The sequence below is a fragment of the Herpailurus yagouaroundi genome, unplaced genomic scaffold, assembly GCF_014898765.1.
Source record: "Herpailurus yagouaroundi ecotype Mexico unplaced genomic scaffold, PumYag 181, whole genome shotgun sequence".
Lineage (NCBI taxonomy): Eukaryota > Metazoa > Chordata > Mammalia > Carnivora > Felidae > Herpailurus > Herpailurus yagouaroundi.
The window spans coordinates 24624489-24650489 of record NW_024412412.1 but is presented as its reverse complement, the minus strand read 5'-3'; the positions used below and the strand labels follow the sequence as shown (position 1 = coordinate 24650489).

Here is a 26001-nt window from a genome sequence, read left to right as displayed (position 1 = left end):
ACTGTGGGAATTCTGAGATCTGAAATGTGGTCAAGATGGAGTCTATGAAAGGGAATTCATTCATTCATTCATTCATTCATTCATGCAAACCTTTACTGAGAACCTACTATGTGTTGTACTTTGTACTATGCAGTAGGAAGGCAAAAATAAATAAAATATAGTTTCTGAGTTTGCAAAATTCAAGGTCAATTGAAAGACACTGATGTGCAAACAGGTAAGTAACGATACACCATGGCAAGGTTGCAACAGAAATATCAACAGAATCTTGTTGGAGTAATGGGAATGCACAGCTCAATTTGATTGTGGAATTTGGAACATCTTGAATAGAAAAACTACAGCTGATTCGTGAAGAATGAGTGGAGATTGCAAGGTGACAGGTAAAACGATGGGGGAAAAGAGGAACACTCCAAGTTATTCGATTAGATTAGTTCTTGGGTGGCATCTTGGCAGTGTTCACAATGACAATCAGAAAGAAATATAATTGGTTCTATTTAGCTTCTCATGTATGAGATACCTCTTACTGCTTTCCATGCAATATCTCATTAATTTTCACCACCACCATGTCAAGTTAGATATTATTATCCCCGTTTTACTAATAAGGAAACCAAGCTTAGAGAGTAACTAGCTTAATGTCACAAAGATTCCAATCCACTTTTATCTGGTGTCCTATGACCAATGAGTTCATGCAGTTCAGCTACGCAATCCTCAGGCTACACCAGAAAACCTAAAATCAGTCTTGGGGAGCCAGAGAGAAATACAATCTTAAAACAGACGTCTAACTTTTAATGCAAAAAACAAAAATAGAACTGAACTAAAAGCTGGGTGAGTCCAAGAGTGGTCAAATCAATGACTGAAAATTCACTGAAGTCAAGTAAACCACTCACAGCTGGTCAATGTGGGCTTAGAGTGAGCATTCCATTTTGATCTTGCTGATTAGATAGAACCTACCTTTCTGTCAGTCTTTTAAGAGACAAATTATATAGACAGAGTTTACATACCTGGCACTTGAATCCAATAGGATTTTTTTGAGGAGGGTCTACTGCAAATAGATGCCTACTATTATAATTTTAGTGAGATATTGCCATCTGGAGGTAATCTAGAGAACTGATCGACATTGGCAAGCCAAGATCTAGATTCAGGGTAGGCATTTCGAAGCCAGTCATTGTATTCAAGTAAATTTAAAAATATATGCTTTAAGGACATTATTGTACTGAACACACAGCAGGTAAGTTTTCTGTAAGTACGGCTACATACTCTTTAAATTCACTATTAAAAAAGGGTTAAAATACTTTAAAAATATTCTGGCCACATACACATTTTAAAATTTATTGTTTTCTTTCTTTTTAAAATATTCACTATTTCATTTGTGCTATTTTCTCCTAAGATTAGCCTATATCTAGGACAATCAACTTTGCATTTGTTAAGCAAAGATAAGTATTCATAGACCAATTGTCAATTACCCAGTTATTGGTTATGTTCCAAAAATTATTTAAGTGTTCGTGGGAGCACAGTTTTCTTCTGGAAGCCAGCTATTCTTAATAGGAATTCACAAGCCATTTTTTTTTTTACCATATAATTGTGTTGAAACATTTAATATTTCTAGTGGAGAGATGCGAACACAATCTTGATGCATAGATCGTACACAAAAGGTAGAGTTGGATGTGAGGTAGGCATTGAATTGGCAATAGGTTTTTATTTAACATCAAATACAGTAACTGTGTGTTTCCAAAAACTTCCTTCTGGTTCTCACCTTTTTGAAGCTAGATGACTGTATTTTTCTTTCTTTATGTCTTAGTCCTCATTACTTATCTAGAACCTTGGATCTAGGTAACTTGAGATCCCGCTTCTCACTTCCTTTTTCTTTCACCTTGCTAATCCTAAACTTGTCAGTGTTCCACTTTCATTCCCTGACCTGTCAAAGTGAATTGTGAAGATTTAATTTTTTTTTTTTTTTTTTTTTGAGAAAGAGAATGCATAGGGGAGAGGGAGATTGAGGATCTTAAGCAGACTCTACCCTCCGTATGGAGCCCGACGTGGGGCTTGATCTCACAACCGTGAGATCATGATTTGAGCCCAAATCAAGAGTTGGAATCAAGAGTCAAAATCAAAAGTCAGACGCTTAAGTGACTGAGCCAGCCAGGCGCCCCCTGAAGAATGATTCTTAAAGGAAGTAGGACGGTGCAGGAGGACAGGGAACATGTCCAAATCTTTAAGTGAGAATGATCAGTTGAATCTGAGTAGTTCTCTCTCTATCTCCCTGCCAAATTGATAACCAGGGAGCTAACAAAATAAATTTTGATTTATTAATTCATTCAATCATCACTGATTCATCTACTTATCCATCCATTTACTCACACAACACTCATGCATTCTGCATCGATTATGTCCCAGACATTATGCTAAGTAGAGTATTAAACATGATAGCAGGGATTCTTAAATCTTATCATCTGGTATTACTAATCTCTAGTGAAATATCTTCCCCTCCCAATGTTTCTCTATTGTCTTCCTTGCTCTTTCACCCAATTAATCTCTTTTTCCTTAAACACGTTAAACCACGAGTAGAGAACTTCAGTCTATTCAAAAGATTCAGTCTATGCCCTTTAAGACTAGGAAGAGTATGTGGGAAACCTGGAGCATCTTTTTCTTTTAATTTATTTTTTAATGTTTTTTTATTTCTGAGAGAGACAGAGACAGAATGCGACTGGGTTAGGGGTAGAGAGAGAGGGAGACACAGAATCCGAAGCAGGCTCCAGGCTCTGAGCTGTCAGCACAGAGCTCGATGTGGGGCTCGAACCCACGAACCATGAGATCACGACCTGAGCCGAAGTCGGACGCTCAAACAACTGAGCCACCCAGGCACCCCTGGAGCATCTTCTTAAGATGGCAGCTCTACCTTAATCTACAATAGTCTGGTTGATTTCATGTGATCAACTCAGTTTGTGGTCAAATGTTTGGATTCTTCAGGAGATGACTTCAGGGTATTTCTAAATTCTCAGCTACTCATTCGATGTCCTTATTAAATATCTGATTCAACACTGGATTTCCTGATATGAGTATCTCAACAAGCAAGAGAATGTCCATCTTAGTTTTTATAATTCCTTGATTCTCATTACCTGACCTGCTGCCTTAGCAGTTTGATGGGATTTCTTTTAGCTCCAGGATCCTCTGCAGCTTGTCAGTTTTAATTATTTGTTCCATGACAAGGGCAGATGTGGCTCCATTACTAGCAGGCAGAAGACACATGGGAAGAATGGCATTTGATCCCTACAGTGAGGGCAAAAAGAATCTCGCAAGCAAAATTACTAAACTCTTGGATCCCTACCACCCCCAACTCTCTAGGGCAGGGCAGACAGGCAAGGAGTTCTATGAGATAAAGTGCAGGACAGACAAGAAAGCTAAGACTTGACAGAGTGGAAGGATTTTGAGCATTGAGCATTGGCTGGTTATCTTGCAGGGATTGAATAGAACTTCATGGAAGAAAAATATCTTTATAGCAGAGAGGTGAAGGAAGGGTGGGAATAAAGAAACAGCCTAATGAGACGGTGACAGTTTGGTGGGGGGCTTTCTTCCAACCAGCAATTTAGGGAATGAGCCCCTCAGGTCTAAATAGACCTTTGTTTTCTGGTGGAAGAAGGGGAAAAACAGAATGGAGAAAACTCATCAGTTTCCTAAATGCTCAGAAGAGGCAAATGTCACTTCTACTTACATTCTACTGGTGAATAGAGTAAATATAAAGTATGAGAGGGATTTCATGCCACTGAGAAATAACTTCAGTGTTTTCATTGTGGTGTGAAAACTGTTCCCTTATAAACAACTCTAAATTATATTAAACCCACAGGATCAAACGTTTATTTTTCATAAATGTTCAGAAGCTTGATGCTTTTGGTTACGAACATTAGTTTAGGAATTAGTAACCAATATACCTAAGCAACAAAAGCCCTCGTTATTATTTCATATTTATGAATCTGAAATATATGTAAAATAATAAGATGAAGTTACTTTTCAGTTTAAAACCCCAGAGACAACTCATCTCAAGATAAAATCTTCAACACCACGTGATCTAGCCCTTACGTACATTGTCAACTTTTGTCTCTCTCTTGTCTCATCGATTATCACACTTTGGTCACACTACTTTCTTTTCTGTTTTCAGTCAATTCAAGAGGATTGCTCTGTCAGGAACTCTGCTGCTCTCTGTTCTCGTAATTCTTTTCCCTCAGTTCTGAGCAAGCCTTTTTCTCAACATTTCAGTTTAACTCAAATATCACCTATTCAAGAAGCCTTCTTAGCCACTCTACTCTATTTGGTTTCCATATGACCTTATCTCCTCTCTTTATACCTTTGTTGTCTGATTCCTATTGTCTGATTCCAGGTATTGTTTTCTGTTCACTGCTATCTCTCAAGCATATAGAATATAGGTATCTGGCTTATGGCGGGCACTCGATAAAGATTAGATTAAATCTGAGATAGATTTTACCAATATCCTAAATATTGTATAGATTTTTTCCTTGGCTTGAAGATCCAAAGAAAGTTTTGGGTTAAAAAGGCTGAAGCACATTATTGTAGTATTTTTATATTAGATAAAAAAAGCCATTACGAAATGGGAACAAGTTAGGCACATGTTAGCATTAAGGGTGTGTGTATGTGCATGAAGGTGAACTTTTTGAAAGCCTATGATGTTCAGTGTTTATGTAAATTATCTAATTTAATAAAGCAACTATGTGAGGAATGTATAATGATGATCATTTTCTGGACAAGGTATTTCTGACTCATTAAGCTTAATGGGTTTTCACTTTGTTCAGGGAATAAGTCAGTAGAACTGGAATCCAAACCCCAAGTCTACTGAAGCCTTTCCTTAGTCAATGTCCTCCATATTCAGAGAAACCTCTTCCCAATAGCATCATTTCCACGGAAAGCACAAACTGGTAAATTGTTTTTGTCACTTAAAAATGAATCAGCTAATCTACCAAGACACCCAACTGATGTAATTATTGGAGATATGGAATAATATAGGGAATCCTCCAGTCCCAACTTGGAAATCTAACACTTCAGAATAACCTGGAGTTTCAAAGAAATTTACACTAAGAAAGAGTGCCACCTTGTGGTAAGCTTTACAACAGGAAGGTTTTACAAAAGGTTGCTAATACACTTGTATTTTTCATCCATGTGCCTATCTTTGAAATTTGTAGACACAGAGAATAAAGTAACATTCTATTAAAGACAGAGAAAACAATACGGTCTTTGAATGCTGGTCATAATTAGAATCCCTTTGTACTTCAGAGCAAGAAAAATCCATCCTGTGCCTCGGTTTGTAGTCATTATTTTTCTGCTTTAACTTATGGGAACGTAAGGTGGACGCTGTAGCTCTGTGCCTTCTGTACTGTTTGGAAATGTTGGAATCTAAGGGGAACCTCAAAGAGAGGACTGGGATGAAAAGGAGAATGACAACTGACATGGAGGGTTGGCTCATTTCTTTTCTTTCCCAGATCTCGGAACATGGCACCAGCCTCATAACAAATAATACGAATCAAGTTGCAACGTGACTTTCTATTCATTGAAGCAAGCTTCAGGATTCTCCTCAAACCCAACCAAGAACTAGTATTCAAGTTTGGAATTAGTCATGAGACGCTCAGTCTGATCTCCTCTTATAGAAACGAACACATTGGCATTTACCTAGTGATTTTTGTTTTTCCTTTCTTGTGGAGAAGTTGGAATTATCTAATCAATTCTGACGGTCGCCTATTATTCCTAAGTAAAATGCATCCAGGTCTGTGAAGATTATTTCCAAGAACGTAGGTAATACCAAGAGAGGGTACATTGGTATACCCAGGGAATCTCCACCTCAAGCTTCTTTGTCTGCACATCATTCTGGCTTGTGTTGTGACTTCTAAACTCTGTGTATTTAGTGTCTCAAACCACTGGGTGATGGGATGGCACCATTTAACCTGCATTAAGGTGAGAGTAAAGTGGGTGGGTGACAGCCTACACTTAAAATTTCTGCTCTAAAGGAGGTAGTAAAAGGAATCAAGAAACATTTCACTTTGGAGCAGTTTATTCCCCCCCACAAAACTTAGCTAGTGTCAGTGTTAATTATTCCCATCAGCTCCCTTGACTAAGTGAGTCTTGGGCGCTTGGGGGTGGTAGACAGTGAAGAATCCCACTGGAGGCAGAGCTCTGGTGGCTGCCCAGGTGACATGAGTACACCTTCTGATTTGCACTGACAGATGAACTGATCACCCTCTTGGTGTCCTGAGACGTCTAACGCATTGTGAAGAAAACAAGCTAAGAACACCCCGGTCTACTAGAGAGATGTGCTACCTAGTTTCAGTTGGTCCTTGGCTGAAGGAAGAGTTGATTTCTTCATGAGCAATTCGAGACACCGCCATGCCAGTTTGTTTGAAGTGGTGCCCTTCACACGGTTTAACAGAATATGTGCTCTGGGCTTGAGCTGGATGCCTCACAAGGGGAGTGGCCCTTGTTGATTACAGGCTGGTAGGCATATGAAAACAAAACAAAACAAAACAAAACAAAACAAAACAAAACAAAACAAAAACAAGGATGGACAGGGGCTGAAAGAGGAAAAGAGCAAAGTGAAGTAAAAACACCCGCAAAACAAAGGAAACAAAAACCCAGAGGGACACTGCTGTTCCTGTGATTGAAGAGAAACCTGGGACAAGACAAGGCTGGAGAAACAAGGGCCAGGTCACAGAGGCTGAGTGCTTTAATGCCAAAATACACAGGCACTTGTGTATTAGCTGGACTGAGACGCACACGTGCACACCTGCTGTGTGACAATCTCATTTAAGGCTCCCGATAACTCTGTGTCTGCAAAGTCTTAGTTTTGTAGATGCGATGCAGGATTTAAGAGGATTGAATTGATCCACCTCATGGGGCACCCGGGTGGCTCAGCTGGTTAAGCGTGTGACTTCAACTCAGGTCATGATCTCACTGTTCACGGGTTCGAGCCCTGCCTCTGGCTCTGTGCTGATAGTGCAGAGCCTGGACCCTGCTTTGGATTCTTTCTGTCTCTCTCTCTCTCTCTCTCTCTCTCTCTCTCTCTCTCTCCCCCTCCCTTTCTGTCTCTCTCTCCCCTCCCCCACTCAAGCTCTGTTTCTCTCTCTCTCTCTCAAAAAGCAAATAAACATTAAAAAAATTTTTAATTGGTCCACTTCACTGGAAAACATGGCAAATCCTGTGGAAAAATCCAGTTCTACCTGCCCATTTTTTTTTTTAATTTTTTTTTACCTGCCCATTTTTAAGTGATTTTAACTTAAAATACCATATATATGTCTAACATTTTACACACGCACATACATCCACACACACACACACACATCACATATTCTCTACATAAAGACATTCAAGAATTGAAGCAATTATACTATTTCTGCGGGCTGTGTATACCAAGCTTGGCATGTGGGTAGTAGAGACGTAATCAGTGTTTGGGACCGATTCTTACACCATCTGAAAGTCTATTCAGTTGTACGTGCAGCTCCTTTTTCTCATTCCTTCAGTCCTTTCATTTTTCTTGCCTCTTCCACCTTCATTACCTTTACCCTGTACTCCCTTCTTAAATTTTTTTAATGTTTATTCATTTTTGAGAGAGAGAGAGAACTTGAACAGGGGAGGGGTAGAGAGAGAGGGGGGGGACACAGAATCTGAAGCAGGCTCCAGGCTCTGAGCTGCCAGCACAGAGCCCGACATGGGGCTCGAACCCACGAACTGTGAGATCATGACCTGAGTCGAAGTTGGACGCTCAACCGACTGAGCCACCGAGGCGCCCCTAACCTGTCCTCCCTTCTGATGTCCCTTTATCTCTCCTTTTTTTCTTTCCTCTTCTCTCAACCGGGTGAGATTTAATCTTGGTTGTACTAATGGCGTACTAGCAAATGTATTTTCTCATCTTAAAAATGTCATCGTGTATATAGTTCCCACGCACTGTGATGAGCAAGCAAAACCAACAGGAAGACAATCATAGATCCAGCAAATGAACTGGTGGCTTGGGAACAGCTCAGTATTTTGGAGTCAGAAGAGTCGCACTTGAGGCAGATTCTGGGACTAAGCCTTTGCAAACCAGAACTTCAGTTTTCTCACCTGTATAATGAAGATATCTTTTGACTTTCTGACCTCATAGGGTCATTGCGAGGATACTGTAAGTGGAAATGATTTGTCACTAATTATGAGCCAGTAAAAACCACTACCACTTTCACTACCGGCACTCAGATCCTTTAGCTGATCCATGACCTACTGTTACGACCCTTCTGCAAAGCTTTTAAATTAACAAGTGTTAATTTAGATGTTATGCTATTTTGCTCAAAATCACCCTTAAGTCATGAAGGATCACATTTGTGAAGTTGGTTTTGTTTTGTTTTGTTTTGTTTTTGTTCTTACTTTGGAAAGGAGCGGTCCTTTGACTTTCAAATAGTTTGGCATCCCCTGAGCCAATTCACATTTCCTAGCGTGTTGTCATATCGCCATCTGCTGGCACTTCAGGAGGCTGACACGGAAGACTTCAAGGACATGGGAATCTACTCCCAAAGCCAAGAGCACACTGTACACACTGTATGTTAGCTAACTTGACAATACATTATATTTAAAAGGAAAAAAAGAAACGCTAAAAAAAGACTTAAGGGAGAGTGTCAAAATTGCATAAAGACAATAAAGACAGGCTCTTACGAGCTAGCTACAAATAACCGTCAGCTTTTGAAATAACGATTCGTTCTATTCATATATCATGAAGCGAACCACTATGTAGTACTTAAAGCAATGAACTAACTTTGAAATGAAAGTAGTTTTAAGATTGGAAAATCTAAGAAACAAGATACAGAACACTATTATTACATTACTGTTGGAGTTCAAATGCAAAATATGTCTGCAAGTATATGTATTTGCACAATTTTAATAGAAGATATTATACATGTTGTCATTTTAACTCTTAACACTGTCTGCTTTGGAGCAAAAGGCTTAGTGGAGGTAAAGGTCTATTATTTTTTAAATGTCTATATTGTTTGAATTTCTATCTTGTACTTATTTTATTTTATTTTATTTTATTTTATTTTATTTTATTTATTTATTATTCTAGAGAGAGTACATGGGCAGGGGAGAGGGACAGAGCAGAGATAAAGAGAATCTCAAGCAGGGTCCACACTCAGCACCACATGGGGCCCATGACCCTGGGTTCATGACCTGAGCCAACATCAAGAGTAGGACATTCAACCAACTGAGCCGCCCAGGCGCCCCTATTTTACTTTTAATAAAATAATTGGGGCTATATGGATAGGATCTGAAGTCATTCCTTTCACTTTTATATTTGCCCGTATTTAAAAATTATGTTAGTAAATGTATTGTTAAAGTATTATCAACTCCTTTCTTTCTGCCCTTATCACATTTTGTCTATATTTATTTCATAGTACTTACATTAATTTGGTTTCGGCATAGTTACTCTCACAATATAACCTACGTTTTCCAGAAAAAAACATGACTTCAAATATTCTGGCCTTTTGTCCCCACCAATTGCTTGTGTAGGTTTTTAGTCTTTGAAGCCTCTTTCTTCCAATTATAGTAGGTAGCTCATAACAACAGGCTTTGCTACCAGCTTGTGTCCTTGGGGAATATTCCGTAAGGCCTAGATGCTTCAACTTCTTATTTGTATAATGAAGATAACATTATCGATCTGAAACGGTATTTATGAAGCTTATAGATCATGAAACACATACAAAATACCCAGTATTCATAGTTATTAAGATTGCGTGTGTGAGTATTGTGTGTGTGAGTGTTGTGTTTCTCTCACCCTCCCTAGTTTGAAGTTTCAAGGCTGAGACGTGTCTTATCATCCTCAGCTCCTCAGGACCAGCAGAGTATGTTACATGATAATTTTATCAATGGAATTAATATAATAAATAATAAATAGAATGCATACATGTTACTAATAATATATATTTAAAAGTACATATTATTATATACTAAATATTAACATCCATTACTAACATATGCTAGTAATAATAACTCTGTTTCAATTAATTTCCTAAATGTGTAGGGGAGAATTGCCAGAAAAATAAGATCTAAGTATTAAGAGAAACTGGGATGTGAAGGTGACCCTTTGCAAAATTTGAATTTTGGACCCCAGATATTTTTCCGAGTCCTCTTTTGACTAAGGTGTTTTATTTGCTCATTTGTGCATTTTTTTTTTTTTTGCTACACAATCGTTATAATCCTTCCAACAGTGTATATATTATTAACTTCACCACCTATAAATGGAACAGGGTAGTGCATGCATTAATTTATACTTCAATGTAAAAGTCTGTGTCAGTTTTAGATGTTCCAGTGTCACTAGGTATTATTATCTTCCAGAGCTATAGGGTATTGTGTGGATATACCACACTTCGCACATCCCTTCACCTGTATGTTGACTTCTGGGTGGCTTCCCATTTTTAACTGTGGTGTATCAGAGCATCTGTAGATGATCATATATTGGTATTCTTTTCATGTGTAACTAATAATCTTCTTTGGTTCCAACAAAAACATGATTTTATCAAATCTTTGACGGAAACATAAGAGTTACCCCTTCCTGATTCATGTTACTACCACCGCCCGGTTAATCACCCTTAAAATGCCAATTTGCTTGGGACATCTTTGATGTCCCCACCACCCGGTGACTCAGTAACTTTTTCAGATAGTAGAGTATTTTTCTTCTCTTTGCTCTGTATAATTTTTGTCCCCATGACTAATTCCCTTATCTCCAGAAGGTGCCTTTGCCATGTGCTTTAGGAGACTTCATGTTATGGGGCCAAAATGAAGTTGCTAGGCAAGTTAAATGCTACCAACATCCAAGTCTTCAAAGTCTCTCAGTTGGTTAGGCCTGCAACTTCGACTCAGGTCCTGTTCTCATGGTCCATAAGTTGGAGTTCTGCATCGGGCTCAGCATCAAGTTCCGGGCTGACGGTGCGGAGCCTGCTTGGAATTCTCTCTCACTCTCTCTCTCCCCTCCCCTTCCAGGTGTGCTCTCTCAAAATAAATAAATAAGTAAACCTAAAAAAAAAAAAGTCATACTCTCTGCCTCCCTAAAGTATAATTTAGGAATGTGTCTGGCTACATATAATAGAAAACTCATCCAAGGGCACTTTAAACATAAGGGTGTGTTTTTCTCACACTATGCCAAGTTCAGACATTGATGGCTGGCACAGTTCAGCTGATCTGCAATGTCCACTCAGCAAAATTACTATCTCCACGTAAATCTTTTAAATATTATGATCACAGGGTGGGCCGCGATAGATACAGACACCAGGTCCACGTTCAGAGCAAGAAGCAGAAAAGGCAGCTAGGCCACCTCCCTTTGTTTCTTTCTTAGGAAAGCAGAGGATGTACATGAAATCTAGCAACTGCCACTTACATCTCATTGCCAAGAACTGTTTCACTTGACCACATCTAACTGTGATTCTGGGAGGTGAGTATTCATCTCTGACACACTACCGTGGAAGTGAACAAGGAATGAGGGGGGTGGGATTGGGTGTGGTTCAGCTAATCTACAGGATCTGCCAGATGCTGAGAGTCTCCAAGTGTAATTCCAAAGCCAGTATATGAGGCTCGAGCCTCATCTTATCTTCTATTTTATCGAACAGGATTCTTACTCCAGTTGGGATGCTTCACTGTTCTTCAGATGCTGCATTAGTGTCCTTGCTTCTGCAGCCTGTGTCTGATCCCTCTCCTTGATATCCTTTCTCATGCATCACCACTTATCATTGCTTCTTCAAGTCCTGCTTGCTACATGAAATCTCCACTGGACTCTGTCACACTGATTTATATGTATCTATCCGTCTTTCTATCTATCTATCTATCTATCTATCATTTCAAAAAAAAATTTTTAATGTTTATTTTTGAGACAGACAGAGAGAGAGAGAGAGAGAGAGGGAGAGAGCGGGGAAGGGGCAGAGAGAAAGGGATACACAGAATCCTAAGCATCTGTCAGCTTAGAGGCAGACGCAGGCCTTGAACTCATGAACCGCGAGATCATGACCTGAGCTGAGGTCGGATGCTTAACCGACTGAGCCCCCCAGGCGCTCCTATCTATCATTTTTTAATTTTTATTTATTTTTTAGAGACAGAGAGGGACAGAGCATAGCTGGGGGGGGGGAGGGGCAGAGAGAGGGGGAGACACAGAATCTGAAGCAGGCTCCAGGCTCCAAGCTGTTAGCACAGAGCCCAACGTGGGGTCCAGGCCACGAACCATGACATCATGACCTGAGCTGAAGTCAGAAGTTTAACCAACTGAGCCATCCAGGCACCCCTGATTTTTATCTTTTTAAAATGTACCAGTAGGGCATCATATTAAATTAGTGATATTTACATAGCTTCTCAATTTTAGAATGTGAATAATATCTGTATGATTTATAGAAAAAAAGAGAGATGAATTTGAAAATGAGCATTTCATCATTTGGAACAGGAAGTGCACAGGACTCTTGGAAGTTCCTACTTTTGAAATAAGCCGTACAGAGAAAGACAGATACCATATGTGTTCACTCTTATGTGGATCCTGAGAAACTTAACAGGAACCCATGGGGGAGGGGAAGGAAAAAAAAAAAGAGAGGTTAGAGTGGGAGAGAGCCAAAGCATAAGAGACTCTTAAAAACTGAGAACCAACTGAGGGTTGATGGGGGGTGGGAGAGAGGGAAGGGTGGGTGATGGGTACTGATGAGGGCATTTTTTGGGAAGAGCACTGGGTGTTGTATGGAAACCAATTTGAGAATAAAGTTCATATATTAAAAAAAAACACTTATGACTATTTAAAAAAAAAAAAGAAGTTCCTACTTTCTACAGGAAGTCATGATCGTTACCTCCTAACAATATTTAAATCGATTTCCAAGGGACCTAGTAGGAAAGAGAATGAAGGTGCTTGCATAAAAATTCTTATCCTATAATTCAGTGACTCTTGGTCATATAGAGGCTGAATTAATATGAAGATTTCCTGGATCTTTTCCTAAATGTAATGATCCATATTAGCCTTTAGGCCCTAAATCTTTATTTACATAAGGGTGTCAGGTGATTTTGAACCAGTCCTCTGCTCACATTTTGAAAGTCACCACCACAGAGAAGGTGGAACCATTAGAAAAGCCACAACCAATGGGAGAAAATGAGAACTACAGCCTTGTGATTGGAAGGCATAAGCATTAGCTATGACCGTCTGGAACTCTTTGTCAGGACAGTCCAATCATTGCAAAATAAGATCAGTTTGAGAAACAAAGAAGGAACTGTGGACTCAAAAATAATTTTTCTTTGGCCATTATGTGTAGTAAAATATATAATTCTCACAATAGAGTGAGAATTCAGTCATTTTTATTTTGTTTCAGAACATATTTATCAAATACATTTACCAAATTTCAAAAGGTGAATGTGGCGTTTCCTCTCAAGCACTATGGCAGAATGGATGTTCAGAGAAACTGTTCTACTACAGTGTTCCTAAAAATGCTGAACACAGGTATAAACAGACAAACCCCCCAAAACAAAAGCATAGGTGAGGAGGGCAGGAAACCAAGAGAATTCCTTACAGAACAGAAATGATAAGAAAGTACACATTCTAACAGTTTTCTAAACATTGAGTTCAGAGGTCTAAAGCAGCATAGTGACTACAGTTAACAATACTGCAGTGTCTACTTGAAATGTGCTGAGAGTAAATCTCAAGTGTTCTCACAACACACACACACACACACACACACACACACACACACAAATGGTACCTAGACGGGGTGATGGATATGTTAACTAGCTTGACTCTGCGGTCATTTCATAATGTATACATGTATCAAAACATCAAATTTTATATCTTAAATATATACAATTTCTATTTATCAATTACATACCAGGAAGCTGAAAAAGAAAAACAGAAGAAAGTAGCATTAGCCTTGAAGAGACCTGTCAAACATTGGTGGCTTCATTGGGCTGCACAAATAAGACAGAGTACCAAGGCTGGGGTGTAAGTAGGTTAGGATGGGGAATCAGGGATTTGCAAACAAAGCTGGGGTCCCCAGAAGGATACGTAATCATGTTGTTAAGTAGGAGAAAATCTGTTCTAGAGAGGAAGGTAGTATGAGTGTTTACATGTCTCAGTAATGGAGTAGTCAGAAATGGAAATAACCCCTGAGAATTCCCAACCATACGCATATTTGGAGTCAAATCTCATAACCCCTATATGGCTGGAACAAACTCAAGCTAGATTGCTTAGTGTTCCTGGCTTAGTCTGTTTAGGCTGCTATAACAAAATACCACTAAGTATTTCTCACAGCTGTGGAGGCTAGGAAGACAGTCCAAGGTCAAGGTGTCAGCAGGGTCACCTTTTGATGAGGATTGTCTTTTTGGTTCATAGCCAGAGTCATCTTGCTAAATCCTCATATGAAGGATGGATCTTTCTAGAGCCTCTCTTATAGGGCACTAATCCCATTTATTAAGGATCTACCCTCACGGCTTAAGCAACTCACAAAGGCCTCACCTACTAAGACTGATAGAATTGGCATTAGGATTTCAACATGTGAATTTGGGTGGGGGGAGGGTGGGATGGGGACACAAATATTCAAACCACAGCATCCTGCCCCTGGCCTCTCAAAATTCATGTCCTTTTCACATGTAAAATACGTTCATTCCATCTGGATAGCGCCCCAAATCTTAACTGGTTCCAGGATCAACTTAAAAGTCTTCATCCAGTCTCATCCACATATCATCGAAAGCAAGTATGAGGGAGACTCAAGATACTATCCATCCTAAGACAAATTGCCTGGATGCCTGAAACCCGTTATATACCACGTATTTTCCTATACATACGTGCCTAAGATAAAGTTGAAATTTTTTTAATGTTTTTATTTTTGAGAGAGAGAGAGAGAGACGTAATGCCAGTGGGGGAGGGGCAGAGAGACCCAAGATAAAGTTTAGTTTAAAAATTAACCCCAGTAAGATATTAATGATGTTAGTAAAATTGTACAATAAATTATTGTACTGTACTCACCCTCCCTCTTGCGATGCCTTGAGATGATGAAATGCAGAATGAAGAGATGAAGTGAAGTGAATGACACATTGTGCCGTAGCGTTAGGAGACTCTTGATCTTCTGATCATTTATTTGTCAGAAGGAGGAGCACTGTTTCCAGGTGCATACAGCTCTGAAACGGTGGAGCAAAGTGGAGACAGCAAAGCCACTCAGAAGGGGGATGGCAGCAACAGGTCTAAAGGGAGACCAAAACCTAACGAGGCAAACAACGCTAAAACCCCTTGGCTCCGTGCCCCACATTGCAGCTGAGCCCCCAGAATTGCAGTTGGCTGGAATCTCAGGCCAACAGATCTACCAATGTGGGTAGGGTTCATGGGGACCGTGCCCTGCACCCATGGCCTCGGTGGGCAATACCCCACCGGGGGCTCTGCAATAGTCTTGCCCCCAAAGCAGGTCTCTGCCTGGGTGGAGGCTCTCAAGGACACTTTGAAATCCAGGTGGAGGCAGTTGTACCTTCAGGGCTCTTGGGCTCCACAGGGTGGTGGAGAAGGTGCCCCCTGGAGGTGCAGCCACATCGTGGGTGTCGAACCCGGGGCAGTTGAGGATTTTTGCGCCACAATTGAAATTCTGGAGCTGAACCCAGGACGTGAGGTGGCCCTGGACAGTAGAGGTTCTTCCTTTGCCTTTTTTTTTTCCCCCCTGCGGGTGCCTTCTACTCTTCTCTACAGATGGGTAGTGTGAGGGCCAGCCCAGAAGATCTCTGAAATGCCTTCAGGGTCATGCTTTCATTGCCTTAGAAAGTAGGTTTTGGCTTGTTTAGATCAACATCTAAACCAATCTCCTCACCATTTTGATGAATAACTCCTAGTTTCCATTGATATGATGGATGTACACCAATCTCTATCCAACTTGGCCACAACCCTTGTGTTCTCTGATGAGCGTGGTTTCTTCTTCTGGATAGGCTGAGAATTTTCCAAATATTTAAGTGTTGTTTCCTTTTTGATTAACCACTCTGTCTCCAAATCATTTCTTGCTTCTTAAATTTGACTGTAAACATTCAAAAGAAGCCAAGCTGTTCCTTCAACACTTTGCTTGGAAGTAGTTTCAGCCAGATATCCAATTTCATCGCTCACAGTTCTACCTTTCCCCAAACACGAGGACATGGCACAATTCAGCCAAGCTCCTTGTCACTTGATAACAAGGATCATCTTTCTTCCAGGTGCCAATAACATGTTCCTTCCTGCCATCTGAGACCTCATCAAAATAGCCCTTACCATTACTATTTCCCCCCAACATCTTTTTCATGAGCACTTAGATATTCTCTTATAGATTGAGGCTTTCTCTACAGCTCTCCTTTTCTGAGCCCTCCCCAGCTTTACCTTTAAGAGTTCATTCAAAGCAGCATAGGCTTTTCCAAACATGCCTCTTCAGGCGCTGCCCATAATAGAGCGCCAAAGCCACTTGTACATTTTTAGGTATTTGTGATAGCAGCAACCACACTCTTGGCACCAATTTTCTTAGTCTGTCCAAGCTGCTATAGCAAAATACCCCAGACTGGGGGACTTCTAATAAACAGCAGAAATTTATGACTCACAGTTCTGGAAGCTGGAGGTCTGAGATCAGGGCGCTGGCATGGGTGGGTGAAGGCCATCTTCCAGGTCACAGACTTACCATTGTATCTTCACATGGCACCAGGAGGCAAGGTATCTCTTTGGAGCCTCTTTAATAAGGCACTAATCCCAATTATGAAGGCTCTACCCTCCAGACTTAAACACCTTCCAAACCAAAGGCCCCATCTACTAATCCCAACACCTTTGGGGGTTAAAACTTCAGCATACAAATTTGGGGGGGATATACTCAGGCCATAGAAGTTCTCCCCCCCTCCCCCCCAAAAAAAGTTGATTGTCACCTAGGTAAAGCAAGGACAAACTTAATCTGGAAGAAAGGAATTTAAATGCAGCCTCAAACGACTCCTACAGTTAATATTTCAAGGAACACAAGCCACAATAAAAAAAAAAAACAAACAAACCCACAAGCATGAGAGAGTCAGGAGAAACTCCACCCTTGTTGCCTGTGCCAGGCTGACTTGTAAGGACCATGTCCCATGCCCTCTGCTTTTAGCTGGAGCCAGTCAGGGTGGAGACTTGACAGAAGATGGTGGAGGTGGGGGAAGAAGAAAGATGGAAAGATAGTTAATCATCTGATTTCTCTCTGCACAGTGACTCATTCCAGTTTTATTCTTCCACAGAAAGTCACTGCTTATCACAAGGCAGACTGCAATATACAGATGTCTCTCCAAGGGTTGGAACCTCCCCCCATCTCCTTCTTCCTTAGGACCTAGGATGTTAACAGGTTTGCTACTGCTTAGATTTGGTTGCTGCGTGTACCCTGGTCTGCCTTCATCTGTCCAGCTTTCAAATAGACACTTTATATACAGCCTCATTCTCTTTGAATTTTTCTAATTTGAGTGGGCCATTTATTTCTTGTTTTCCATGGAACAGAGAACTGGAAGATAGAAACAAGCTGATATGGGTATAATCTTAATTCCATGAGTCAATGACGAGAGAAAAATGATGGAAAATATATAATATGTAAAAACACAAACATAAAAACTGATGAATATCCAGTACTTATTAAAGATACTAAGCCGGGGCGCCTGGATGGCTCAGTCGGTTAAGCGTCCGACTTCAACTCAGGTCACGATCTCGCGGTCCGTGAGTTTGAGCCCCGCATCGGGCTCTGGGCTGACTGCTTGCTCAGAGCCTGGAGCCTGCTTCAGATTCTGTGTCTCCCTCCCTCTCTGCCCCTCCCCCGTTCATGCTCTGTCTCTCTCTGGCTCAAAAATAAATAAACGTTAAAAAAATTAAAAAAAAAAAAGATACTAAGCCTTGGATATGGGAAGAAAAATGTACACCAAATAAACATAAATTCCATCTATGTAAAACAGATACTGCAGAAAAAGAATTAAAGATCTCGAAAGCTGTCAGAATGAAAAGTGGGTGACACGTAAATGAGTGGTAGTTAAACCGATGCCTTTTCAATAGCAAACAAAGAAGCCAGAGGCTGTAGAATAATAGATTTAAAAGATTGAGGGAAAATATCAATCTAGAATTATAGACTTGGGAAAAATGTTTCAATGAATGAGGGTAAAATAAAGACAGTTCCAGATAAATACAAACTGAGAAAGTTTATGACCAAGAGACTCTACTGAAGGATTTTTTTTAACAAATGTGGTCTGGGAAGGAGACAAATGATCCCCTGAAGGAAGTTCTGGGAAGAAAGAAAAATGCCAAGCTCTGAAAATGGTAGACCTGTGGGTAAGCCTAAAGAAACAACTATATAAATCGATAATAACACCTTTAATTGGTGGAGTTGAAAAGAGGGATTTTAAATCTTGAATAGCATGAGGTATCATTTGGAGGGTATATATTGCGGCATACCGAGTAAACCTCCACTTGTTTGTTGTAAGAATTGCCGTGGGTGGTTATGAGTGTGTACACTAAGGCTCAGCTTGTATTTCCATAGTAGAGATTTACAGCAATTGCCTGGGAGTAATTCAGGGGGAAAAAAAAAAACATCTCTGGCAATTTGCTGCATCCAGAGAAGTGCTTGGCATGTTGCTGACTTTCCTCTTTTAGCCCCCTAAAGCAAATTGCAACCATATCTTGCCTTCAGACGAGAAAGTGCAAGCCCCTAATGGGCCGAGATACTGAGGAGGTACCTTACCCTGACTACTTGGGAGGGGTCTCCAGAGGAGCTTCTCTTCCCAATTATACATCCTTTCTTTCCAGAGAGGCAGCTGGAAGGTGAGGTAACTTATAAATTGGAGAAAAGGTTCATGTGGGAATGGCCAGCCTGATGATCACTAAGGATGGAATTACCAGCCGGACCAAGCATTCCCTTACACCACTTCAGGGTTTTCTTTAATTACAGATCTCTCTTTATGTTTTATGCAGTTCTGTACCACAGCAGACTACATGTAATGGACAAAAAAAAAAAAAAAAAAAAAGTCACGGAATCTACTTTTTTATTTGCTGCTTTGGTTGTGGCCCACTCTGGAAAGTACAACGGATTCTGTTCCTTTGCAATCCTGGGCCAGTCCAGGGAGTCAATTTGGTTTCATTTTGGCTTGAATGCTTCCTATGGACAGGGTCTGATTTCTTCCAATAACCGTTTTGGCTCCTGCCCAAGAACTGGCTGGCTCTTCACTTACCTTGTTATTTCTTAATGCTCTATTAAGCCCCAAATTCAAAGCCCAGACTTTTACTTTCTGTCCTACAGAAATAACTGACTTTGGGCCCCCTGTTTCAAGGGCAATATAAGCAGTTTAATAACCTAGAAAGGTTTTCATCATCTCTTTCACTCAACATTTTACCATTACCCATGGGATACAGAAAATAAAGAGACCGCTTTTCACATTGATTTGCTTTGCTCAGAGCAGGATTTTCAGTCTTTGGTCTCACTTCAGAGACAAGTATAGGTCCTGATGCATCCAATTGCATCCAGGAAAACTAAGAGCTCTCAGTTAACCTCATGAGAAGTTCCAGAGGTATTGTGGCACTTTGGGGGACTCAGGTTAATCTACTAAATACAATCTTTCAGGCTGCCTATCCGCTGCTTATCAGCATCAGGCTCTGACATGAAAAGAATTTGGCCTCTAAAAATACTAATTTGTATTTCTCAAAGGCACTTGACTCTAAGACCTGAAATCTTTGCAAAGCAGGATTTCTATCGAACAATGCAGAGGAAAAATAACTTTCCTAATACAAGTTTCCAAAACCAATGCAGCATTGAGGTTGAGGGCTCTCAAGGTCCTTCATTTTTGGAATTAACAAATTAAACAAATTTCTATGGAGAAGATAAAATATGGATAAGGGCTCAGATGCCCTCCAGCTGGCATGGAGGAAATTCTTTTTCAGCTTTGTTGATGTCACAGTTATCCTTTTAATTAGTGAAATTCAGTTCATAGATCTCTATTTTGTGAGTTCACTTAGATTTCTATATTCCACATAAGGCACTGAAGGAATTCTATATTTTGTAAACCTGAAATATCTGCCCATACAGGCAACAAATGTTCCTTTTTATTTGCAAATAGAGAGATCCAGATTTGTTTAAAAAGCAAAGTTGTTACATTTTTAAACACATTTTCTAGTTTGGAAATACCTTTCCTCCGGACAGCAAAGTACACAAAAAATATACATGTACAGTTTAATAAATTCTCATGAAGTGAAAAGCTATGTAACCACTACCCGAGTCAAAATAGAATGTTGACAACAGTCTAGAAGCACTTCCCAAATATTAAACCCCTTTTCTTTCTAAATGTAGTCACCAACTTGACTTCTAAAATGACAGTTTAGTTTCCCCTGCCTTGGAAATATATTTAATTGGAGTTATTATGCATATATATATGTGTATATAGATATGTATATTTCTGTTGGTATTATACCTAGAAGAAGATTGTAGGATTTTTGAGTTCCATGTCTGTTCAGACTTGCAGTGAATAAAATGCTCTTTTTATTTACTTATTTAAAATATTTTTTAAATGTTTATTTATTTTTGAGAGAGGGAGAGACAGAGTGTGACTGGGGGAGGGTAGAGGGAGAGGGAGACACAGAATCCGAAGCAGGCTCCAGGCTTCGCGTTGTCAGCACAGAGGCAGACGCGGGGCTCAAACTCACAAACCGTGAGATCATGACCTGAGCCAAAGTCAGAGGCTTAACTGACTGAGCCACCCAGGCGCCCCTAAAATGCTCTTTTTAAATGGCTGCACCCAGTCAGTCTCCTGCAAGGAGCATTGATTCCATCTCTTCATGCTGTTAGTGATTGGTGATGTCGTTCTTTTCAGTTTTAGCCATGCTGGTGCATATGTAGTGATGTCTCATGGAAACTGGAATTGGAATTTTCCGGATGAGTATAAAGTTTGAGCACATTTTCAGTTGTGAGTCTCTTCTTTGTCCCTCTTGCGTATTTCGTATCGTGATGGCTATCCATTTTCTTATCGATTTACATGAGTTTTTTTTTTTAAACATACTTCATTTGAGGCTTTTCTTGGTTATTTGTGTAGCATGATGCATTTTGTACGATATATATTGATGAACGGATATTCTTAATTTTAATGTGGTTCATGTCTCGGATTTCTTCCTTTAAGGATAATGCTTTTTGTATATATATTTTAAAATGTCTCCCTATATCAAGGCAATGGAGATAGTTTCCTGTATTATCTTCTGGAAGTTTTATTGTACTGCTTTTCTTACTGAGAGCTACAGTTCATCCGGAGTTACTTTTTGTAAGATTTGATGTGCGAGTTTTGTTTTTTTCACATGGATATACAGATTACAGAAGTCCCCAGGTTTCCTCTCAAGATTCTCAGACATTGACACCACATATCCATCCTCTGTTATTTCTTCTGCATTAAAATACAACACTCGTATTTTACAAGTTAGCATTTAGTGCACATTTATTATTTAACTGGTCAGACTTCAGCAAAACTTTTGTTTTACAGAGGAAATGGATATGAAAAGAGTACTGAGGAATAACAAATTCTCTCTGCTTAACTAGATTTTCTTTAAAAAAATTTTTTTTAAATGTTTATTTATTTTTGAGACAGAGACAGAGTGTGAACAGGGGACAGGCAGAGAGATAGAGAGGGAGACACAGAATCCGAAGCAGGCTCCAGGCTCCGAGCTGTCATCACAGAGCCCTATGCAGGGCTCAAACCCATGAACTGTGAGATCATGACCTGAGCTGAAGTCGGATGCTTAACCGACTGAGCCACCCAGGCGCCCCTTAACTAGATTTTCTTTAGAGAAGGCCACATAAGTGCATATGGATTAGCAAATCAACATCAGGTTTGTGCTGTAAGATAAATCCATTAATAAATCTATTATTGGATTTATATGGGTATTTAGATTCTTTTTCAAAAGACATTTTTCCATTTCTAGAAGTAACCTTTTTATATTTTTGAATTACATTACTTCAATCAATAGTAATCTTTACTTACAGCATAAATGAATTAGTGAAATTAACCCTTTATAATTAAAATCATTTTTTATATTTGAAAATGATTAAAATCGCTTGTCAATCACATTGCTCTAATCAAGTGCATAGGCTACACATAGAGGATTGTCTATAACTTTTTAAAAAAAGAATAAAAAATATTTGTTTTACATGGATTGAATAGTAATTTCAGTTAGTGTCTCCAGCCAGTATTTGATACACATATAACGTCCCAAATACCTGGGCACCAGGGTGGCTCAACTGGTTAAGCGACCGACTCTTGATATCGGTTCAGGTCCTGACCTTGCGGTTCATGAGATCCAGCCCTGTGTCAGGCTGTCGGGCTCTGACAGCTGAAGACTGCTTGAGATTCTCTCTCTGCCCCTCCCCTACTCGTGTGCACGCTCTCTCTTTCTCAAAATAAACAAATAAACTTAAAAAAACCAAAAACCAAAATGCTTTAATTCCAACAGTTAAATTCATTGTAGTCATTGTTTATTAATTTGATAAATGTCAGGGTGAGAGCAAATTTATGGTACTATAAGTAAGAAGAATGCATTAAATGGAACTAATATTAAAACCTGTCATCAGTTACCAAATCTCAAATATTTATGTCTCAACCTTGTAATGCAACCAAAGTGGAAAGTCAATAATTGTATTTATATGTATTTTGATTTATTACATATGAAAGTATAATTTCAAAACGTGACTAATTCTAACGTGAAATAATAATTAAGTCGTAGTTAATTAAAACAATGATAGTTGAAATTTAAGGATTGCAAGACTAAAAGTGAAATGAGCTTGGGCAGAGCTTTTTAAAAGAAGCATTATTAATGGGGGCACCCGGGTGGCTCAGTGGGTTAAGTGTCCGACTTTCGATCTTGACTCAGATCATGATCTCACAGTTCATGAGTTCCAGCTACGTGCATAGCCTGCTTGGCATTCTGTCTTTCTCAGTCTCTCTCCCTCCCCCTCCCCCACGCTCTCTGTCTCTCAAAATAAATAAATATGAAAAAAAATTAAAAAGCATTATTAATGGCATCTTTATGGGTCCATTACCTTCTTTTCGGTATAAACTGGAAAAATCAAATAATTTGAAATGTATATTTTTAAAACTTACTGTATTTCTTTTGTTCAACATGATGACTGTTTATTAAAACCTTTTTCCTCAGTCTTGTCCTTTTTTTCTATGCGTAGTTGATAGTTGACTTGTTTTCCTCAAATTTCAATGTGTCTAAAATTAGGCATATGATATTTCCCTCCAGATGGATACTCTTCTTCCCATTCCTATCTCTGTGTGATTTGAAAGTTTAGACCTACTTTGACTTCTCATCCCTTTCATTCACTCATTTTCTAAAGATCACTGTGTCTCACTGTGTCTTATCACATCTTCTTGGCTGTTGTCATTGTCTTCATCAACTCACCTGAATCCTGACACTGATATCCTAATGGTTTTTCTCCTCTTACTCTGTCTTTTTCAGTCCATCTTTTACACCTCCAAAAAATTTAGTTTTATTTATTGATTAAAAAAATTTTTTTAATGTGTATTTTTGGGAGAGAGAGATTGACAGAGTGTGAGCGGGGGAGGGGCAGAGAGAGAGGGAGACACAGAATCCCAAGCAGGCTCCAGGCTCTGAGCTGTCAGCACCAGAGCCTGTCGTGGGGTTCGAACTCACAGACCTGGAGGTCACGACCTGAGCCGAAGTCAGACGCTCAACCAACTGAGCCACTCAGGCGCCCCCAAAAATTTAGTTTTAAAACTATGTAGTTTGAATAAGACCGTGCTGAGAGTAAAATCTTCAAATAGTTAGATTCTGCACATGATTTCAGGTGTTTTGCTAGATCTACCCCTACTCCCCCATATAGAATCCCATCAGTGAATTCTTTTTTTTTTTTCCTCAACAGTCTTTGACGTTTGAATTCACTCTCGCACCACCTTCTCAAATGAACACTTTGTCCTACTTGCAAGGTCCCACACGGTACTCTTCAACTCCAGTCTAAGTCTTGTTCTAAGGGTGGATTTCTGCTGCTTAAACCTTTATTTTATGGAGGAGATAATGAGAGAAGAGAAAGAGAGAAACATGGGAAAGGATTCACAGAGTAGGTGACTCTCCTCTTCACTGCATTGGCCGTCCATTTTCTACCACATTTAATCTTGTCAGTCTCCAGATTTAGGACCTGTGTGTATAGTCAGATAAAATGACTCCCTTACTGTACAAAATGAGGTATTAATAGCATTCACAAATGGAGCACATGTGTTCTTAGAGCTACTCAAGAAGTTTCTAAGGGGTTCCATGTCTAGAGTGATTAACGTGATAAATTATTCGGATCTCAAATAAGGTAAGACTTGCCCTATCTGGGCTTCTGACATAGTGTCTGTAGCTGCCAAGTTTCCTCCTCGGGACCATGCGCATCCCAGGGTGGACAAGATGTTTAGCTTCAGATTCTCCATGTGTTTAGCTCCGGCTGTTGCCTGACCTGAATTGCAGCTCAGGGTCCCTCTTTGCCCAGTCTGGTTTTCTCTCTGTGTCTGTCTCTGTCTCTCTTTTTCTGTATCTCAGAGCAAAGTAAAGAAAACGTCATTAAAAAGCAGGAAGAGAGAAGTTTCTTATTTCTTCTAGGAAGTAAACTCATTTCAAGGTTCCATGAATTATCTATTTTATTTATCCTAGAGGCTTCACGATTTGCAAAAAATCAGCATGATGCAAGACATCCACCTGTCATGAGCTCCCCCCTGCATGTTTGCCATTCCCAAGGTCATCAGCACTTGGTAAGACTTTGGATCTCCATTGCAGACTTCAAATGATTTCGAGAGACAGGAAAAGGAGGCGTTCCATGTTAATTCTGACAGATCAGTGTTATTCCTTCAGATGGAAGCAACATAGACTAGAAATAAATCAGTTTTATTCTTGAAAATTTAGTCTTTGGACATATGTTTTCCATTAACTTTTCTAAGAGGACATATTTTTTCCATTAACTTTTCTAAGAGGTTACTGCAGACATTAAACCCACGTTTACTTTATATCTGGGTGCAAGTTTTCTGCTTGCTGTTCACCATCGACACTTTATGTAGCGCTGAATCCCTTCTGTGTACTTATTTGATTTCTATTAACCTAAGAGAATACACTGTGAATAATATTTAAATAATGCACTTAGCAACAACTATTAATACACTGTGCAGCCCCTCACTTACTCATGGACTGATGCTTTCCTGTGTTTTGCTGTTCATTTCTACAAGGTAGATTAAACTGCATTCATAAAAACTGAGCTGTTGCTTGTGAGCAGATAGGGGGCAGAATGTTCCCCAATGCAATCTTAAGTGTAATGCTCCTGAACTTTAAAAACTTGGCTCCATTTGTTGGGGAGTAATTCTTCTTTTTCAGCTGATGATGTGCTGTTCTCATTCTGCCCAATGTATAATTAAAATGCATTTAGAGTCCAGTGGATAAAGTTTAAAGGAGGGAGATAGCAGTTTTATTTTAAAGTGCCAATATTTACCTTACCTCAGAAGTCCTTTGAGCTGATTTAAGTGTATGATAAAGAATTTTAGGTATTGGGGCTCCTGGATGGCTCAGTCGGTTGAGCATCCGACTTCAGCTCAGGTCGTGATCTCATGGTCTGTGAGTTCGAGCCCCGCGTCGGGCTCTGTGCTGACAGCTGGGAGCCTGGAACCTGCTTCAGATTGTGTCTCCTTCTCTCTCTGCCCCTCCCCTTGCTCACGCTCTGTCTCTCCCTCTCTCTTGAAGATAAATGAACATTAAAATAGTTAAAAAAAAAAAAGATTTTTCTATAAGAGAAGAAAAAAATTATAGCGGGTACAGTATATGGGGTCAAGATACTATTTAATATAAAGATAGCAGAGAATAAAACATGATTCTTTGCTAATAGCATGATCTTGTGGAGACAGGGCCATTGTTCAGGCTGGATGGAAGCCCATTGCTCTAGCAATCGTTCTCAAGCCTGAGGGCGCAGTAGAATCTTCCACAGGGCTTGTTAATTTACAGATTGCTGGGCTCTATTATGGAGTTTCAGATTCATA

General features: G+C 39.7%; 1 protein-coding gene and 1 long non-coding RNA gene across 2 annotated transcripts in view; both read right to left on the bottom strand.

Annotated features, from left to right (window-relative positions):
* The window catches only part of DLC1 (DLC1 Rho GTPase activating protein), a 563102-nt gene extending 547931 nt beyond the window's left edge, over positions 1–15171 (bottom strand). The window contains exon 1 of the mRNA XM_040490111.1: positions 14987–15171. The gene's annotated coding sequence lies outside the window, so the exon portion shown is untranslated. The remainder of the gene's footprint in view (positions 1–14986) is intronic.
* A 5818-nt stretch (positions 15172–20989) lies between these two features.
* On the bottom strand, positions 20990–25603 carry LOC121039750 (uncharacterized). Its single transcript, XR_005794969.1, has 2 exons — positions 24680–25603; positions 20990–21372 (listed from the first exon to the last, which is right to left on the bottom strand). It is a non-coding gene; the product is annotated as an uncharacterized LOC121039750 (long non-coding RNA).
* Positions 25604–26001: the final 398 nt, after the last annotated feature.